Raw genomic sequence first — 6,401 nt, 5'->3', positions numbered from 1 at the left:
GATTATGCTTAACGGAGCCGGTCATCGAATCGAATATCCGATCATAAAAAACAATTTACAAGCACAGAGGCCTCCGTACTTTCGAAAGTACGGGAGATGTACTCCTATTAATAGTATTTAAGTTCTTCTGTTATTGAGCTTTTAATCTTTGGATGAAAAGTTATAAGGTTAGAAAATTTAATTCTGTAGTATCCTTTCTTTTATATATATTATTAGTGAACCTAGTTGGTGGGGATTGTGGCTATGATGCCACGTGCAACCCTTTTTCCCCTCCATGCATACTTATCTTTTAGATGGGTGGCAATCTAATTAACTTTGCATTTTCTTCTCCTCTCTCTCTCTAGAACCGAGTGTGAGCAAGGTGGAGTTCGGGTGGAGTTTCGTCGCCGACGTGGCGCCACGGTGCCGTTCGAGCGGGTCTTCATCATCGTAGCGCTGCGAGGAAGCTAGGCGAGGGTGCGTTTTCATCGTTCTCGACGCCGCGTCGCTGTCCGATTAGCCTTTGAGGTGAGTGTTCCGTTGCATTGCTTCAAGTATTGTTATTTTGAGCTAGGTGCTGTTTGCTGATTCCCATCGTCGACCGTTAGTATTTCAGCTCGTACTCGGCGTAGGAGCATCGGATTTCGACGCGACTTGGTTTGTTGGATTCGGGACTTCGAGAGAAATCCACGAAGCCCTTATTTGCTGGATTTGGTGAAGGTTATCTTGGTCGAAGCCCTATTCTTCTCTGCTGCTGTGAATTTTGGACTGAATTGAGAATTTTCGATTGTAGAGCTTGGAGTTAGCTCGAGCACTGGACTTGGAGGACTCCGGTTGATCCAGCAAGGATCATTTTGGTTCGAGGCTTCGGTTGCTGCCAGAAGCTAGCATTTCGAGGTGGGTTACATCGGTTTTGACTCCTAAGTTCATAATCGTCGACATGTATAGACTTCGATTTTTGGATACTCTATTCTAGCTCGAATTCATGGATTTTATTGTAGATTGCAAATCTGAATTTGGAGATGTGGTAATAAATTAAGTAGGTTATACATGTTGGACTTGGAAATTGAATTAGGAGAAAACTTGCGATTTGGACCTGTCACCTGTTTAAACTGCCTGATTTAGCTCTAGGAGCCGTTACAAAATTGTACTGTCGCAGTATCCTCAAGACGAGTACTCCAGGTAGTTTAGAATACATTTACACTCGTGCTGGTATGCCGAGTGAATTTTTACAGGATCGTTCAGGTTGTTCCGGACTGGTGGGTGCCGTCAGAGTTGACGGTGGACCCGTATCGCCTTTTGGCGTCAGATTGTGCCGAGGGCACGTTACCTGTTAGTTGTTAAACCAGTTGGACCCAGTTACTTTGACTTTAGCCTGCGAGAGCCTGATTGAGCTCGACAGAGACACGCTTGCATACTTGGTTGGGTAGCGCCCACGAGTACCACTCCGGAGTCAGGCTATGTGCTTTCGCGTTGGTGTCGCTCATGCCGGTTGGGCTTGCTCTCCACGGACCAGTAGTGTGGAGGTAGCTGATTGTCACAACTGGGCAGGGACGGGTGTGTTCACAGTCCCAGGGACGGGTATGCTTACAGTCCCGATTGGATTGGGTCAGATTTGACATTTCCTACAGTTGGTTAGTGTAGAGCATGATAGTGTAGTGATTCATAGTGGTAGATTTCATTCCTGCATTTACTACTATCCTGGCTCCCTTCTGTAGACTTAGTGGGTGGACCGATGTTGTTTATGGCGGCACCCACTGAGGACTACCTGTTTTTACAGTAGTTCTCACGCCCTGTTGTTACCCCTGTTTTGCAGAGCCCCAGGTTTCGGCTGCTGCACTCTCCGAGACGGATCGAGGCAAGGGCGTCGCGAGTTAGAGCCCTACCCGACGAGCAGAGCTAGAGGCACCCCTACTGCAGGTAGACGTTTTGGTTTTCGGGTTCATGTACATAGTATACTTAACTCGCCAGTGCGAGTAGCTCTGTATTTTGGATTTTGGACTATGTATGTGAAACTCAGTTTGTTTAGCTTCTGTTTACTTTAGCAGCTCTATACTACTGTTTGTAGTATTGTATGATTTACAGGTACAGCTGTCGCTTCGTATACAGGGAAAATTCTTTTGTATACGGCGGATTTGTCGGCGTGCCCGGGGTACGAGACATCCGGGGCGTGACAAATTCACTATCTAGATAAAAATTAATAACTCCGATTTTAAATTAAAGAATCCGATCATCTATTTTTAGGACATCATTCGATTTTGACCGTTTATTTTATACTCACTTGATGGACTTTATTGTGACTTCGAAAAATTATGAAATTTAGTTTTTAAAAATTTTAAATACTCTAAATCATGTTTGATGAAGTGGATCATTGATTCGGAATCTCTATCATCAAAAACGATTTATGAGTACCAAAGGCCTACATGTTCTTGTTGTATTATTAATAAAATCCAAATACAAAATTGGCATTCGAATTTGTACCTAAAACTCATGGGATATAAAAATTCAAGATCAAAATTTCCCCATAAAAAAAGAAAAAAAAATCCTATTTAGAAGTTTTTAAAAACTGAACCTTACTTTTTAATGTACAAAAATATTAAAGTCAATATGCATTACTTATTAAAATAAATATTTTACAAAACTTATGTATGCAACCTTGTAACACATGACTTTTGGAGGAAAAATAGAGTTAGATATATACTCTATTTTGGAGTGTAATAGTAATAGAGTAGTGCTTCTATACTTGTTAGTTTTCGAAACCGTTTATTTATTTCTATTCAACGGCTTATATTTAATTATTTTTAAATTGTAACCTGCAGTAGCAGGTGACTTTAAGAAAGGTACCGATTACCTGATATCCTAAAAAAGAATATTTTGGTCTTTTAATATACAAGTAATTTAGTAATTTTATCTCACTATATTATCAAATCTCTATTCTTTCTTTAATTCTTTTTTCTCTCTCTATCTTTCTTCGTCCGCAGTAAATATGTAAAGAGGTAGGATTCGGGCCGAATTTTTAAAAATCTGAATCCGAACCCGACTATCAAATCCGAAACCGAACTTGAACCCCAATCCAACGAATTTTAGAAAATTATATCCACACCTGTTTTTGACTAAAAATCCGAAACCCAAACCCTAGCCCGAACCCAAAACATTATCTCTTTATAATATTTAAAATATATTAAATTAAATCTAAATTTTTAAAATACATATTCAAATATAACATCAAATATTTATATATATTATATATAATATAAAATAAATTCGGGTTCCCGTCGATTTCAAACTCTGATTAGATACAATCAAAATCCATACCCGAATTTAAATCCGTTGAATTTTCATTTTTTATATTCATATTCAAAACTATATCCATTTAGCATAGTTAAATCTACTGCGTTTGCATTCGGATTCGGGTTCGAATTCAGATAAATTTATGGGTATCTCCACTGACATCCGTAATCCATAAATATTTTATCATTTCATACCTGTATTCCACAGATATTTCGTTAAAAAAATGTAACATGTTAAATACGTTGAATTTAAATTTTTTTTTTTTACCTACATTCAAATTCTTTCTAAGTTTGTGGTAAAAAATTAATATCTAAACTAGAAGAATTTAAAAGTTTCTTAAACAAATTAAATATGTTGAATTTGTTATTATCAACATTAAATTTGTTAAATAGTAACACAAAATTTCTCTTATTTAAATTTAAAATTTAAAATTTAAATATTAAATATTAAATATTTAAATTCAACATATTTTTAAATATTACTATTTCTAAAATTCCTAAAATTTAAATTATTGCCTAAATTAGAGGTATTCTAAAATTTCTAAATTTAATGCTTAAAATTTGGAATATCAATCAAATCTTAAATTAATGCTTAAATTAGTAGAAAATTCATGCTAAATTTGGAATATTAATTAAAACTTTCTTAAAATTTTGTCTAGTTTAATTACAAAAATATTCTCACATGAAATAATCTTTTTACTTGCCACGTAATGAAATTACATTTTTAACCTTCATTAATCAACAGATAAATTTTTTTTGATTTTTTATAAAATAAAGTACCGAATTATTTATGATAATAACATTACTCTTTTTATGTATAAACTAAGTTTTTATATAAGTTTGGTTTAAAATTTGATTACAAGGTCGTGTTTGAGATTGGTTCGGATCCAAGTAAAAATTGTAATTAAAACCAAAGCGGGAACCGTTCGGTTTCAAGATTTTTATCTCTATAATCGAGGTGTTTGGTTCTGCATAAAATTATAAAAAACTCATAAAAATTAGTGTTTGGTTTGTAAGAAAAAAAAAAGAAAGTAATTTTTCGTTACAGTTGTTTGGTTGAAATAAAAAAAACAAAGAAAAAGTTATAAATAGAAAACTATATATAATACTATATATACTATATATATATATATATATATATATATATATTATATATATATATATATATTATTAATATATAATAATTATACATATTATTAATATATTATAGTTTATACTTTTAAATAGTATGTAATATAATATATAATAGTATTATTAATACTATAAAATAAATTACTAAATATTTGTAAATTGCATCTATAAATATATAATAATATATTTATATTAAAAATAAAATACTATCTTTCATATATTAGACTAATGCTACTATTCTATTAATAGGATAGGAGCATTGTCCTATCAAGTTGTTCTTGATGATCGAGATTCCGAATCGATGATCGGCAGTTGAAGTGATCTGATGAGTATTTGAAATATCTAGAAACTAAATTTCATAAATTTTGATATGGTTTACATGGTGATCAAAGTGTCGTAAAATCGATAATTTTTGACGGCCTATATGAGTCGTTTGCTTGTTTAACGGTGTAGAGCAATCCAAATTGCTTGAATTTTTGATAGAAAATCTTTATACTATTTAGATAATATTTGATAACTCTGATTATGAACTGCGAAAGTCTAACCTCTATTTTAAGAAGGTTATTCATTTATGACCGTTCTTTTCAACTCTTAAGATGAACTATATATATTATTTTCAATAAACAAAATTTTGTTTCTAATCATTTCTAATTATGTAGATCAACTTCAATGGTGCCGATTATCAATTTGAAGTTCCGATCATTCATATCGACTTGATAAGACAAGGTCCAATCCTATTAATAGGATAGTAGCCGACCCATATATATATATATATATAATATATTATATATATATATATAGGAGGAGAGAGAGAGAGAGAGAGAGAGACGAGAGAGAGAGAGAGAGAGGAGCGAGGGTTGCTGTGCTCTCAGGAGCACGGAGGCCTCGCTCGCTGAGCCGTTTTCGATGATGATTTTCGAATCGCGATCGCTCGTTTGACTTGATCTAGCGCATTTGAAGTTTCTAGAAAATATTTCGCGATTTTTCGATATCTTTACCTAGTGATCGCAACATTCAAAATCCATAATTTTTAATGGTTGATATCTGCCGTTTTCAAGTTTAACGATGTAGAAGTATTCAAATCAGATAAAATTTTGATAGAAAATTCTTTATACTATCTACAACAAGATCTATATTTCTGATCGAAAATTTTAGTGCTATATCACCACTTTTTATAGGATTTTTATTTTCAGCCGTTAAAAATTATTGATTTTAAATTCTTTTGATTGCTAGGTAAATGATATCGAAAAATCGCAAAAATTATTTTCTAGAAACTTTAAATACGCTAGATCAAGTTTAACGGAGCCGATCGTCGATTCGAAAACTCCCTCATCGTAAACGGCTCAGGAGCACGGAGGCCTCTGTGCTCCTGAGAGCACAACAGCCCTGTATATATATATATATATATGGTGAATGGGAGAAGAAATTCAAAGAGAAGAGAAATTGAAAAATCTAATTTCTCTCCAATTACTCTTCTTCCATTCATCCTAACCACCCATCAAATTTGATGGGCGGTTAAGAACTTAAGAGCACAAGAGCTGCTGTGCTCCTAATAATACAGTAGCCTTACTCTATATATATATATATATATATATATATATATATATATATATATATATATAAAAGAAAAGGAGGCGAGAGAGGTCCACCGTGGACCTCTCTCTCGCGGTCCACGACACACCGCGGCAAGCATAGTGGACCGTGGACGGCGTGCCCGCTACCCCTTCGCCTCCAACGCCGCGATATTTGGGGCGTTTCTCTGCCATTCATAAAAAGTCAAAATTTGTGTTTGGGTAAAGATAAAGTTAAAAAATTTATCTTTGGGCAAAGATAAAGTCAAATTCGTTGGGTCGGACACCGATTGACGTCCACCTGATAAGGTCATTATGGTAATTTCACAAGGTGGTAGATTGGCAAAAATTAGTCCCACATCGGCAAGCTACAAGGCAATGCACAAGTTTATATATTCCCTTGGCGAGTTTGATAATTGTGTTCGTAGAA

The 6,401-nt window shown here is 34.2% G+C and overlaps 1 long non-coding RNA gene across 1 annotated transcript; it reads left to right on the top strand.

Annotated features, from left to right (window-relative positions):
- On the top strand, positions 649 to 1,845 carry LOC109726790. The gene is made up of 3 exons (XR_002220606.1): positions 649 to 699; positions 773 to 876; positions 1,796 to 1,845. It is a non-coding gene; the product is annotated as an uncharacterized LOC109726790 (long non-coding RNA).

The sequence above is a fragment of the Ananas comosus genome, linkage group 21, assembly GCF_001540865.1.
Source record: "Ananas comosus cultivar F153 linkage group 21, ASM154086v1, whole genome shotgun sequence".
NCBI lineage: Eukaryota > Viridiplantae > Streptophyta > Magnoliopsida > Poales > Bromeliaceae > Ananas > Ananas comosus.
The sequence above is the reverse complement of the archived record's forward strand: the minus strand, read 5'-3'. Positions and strand labels throughout refer to the sequence as shown.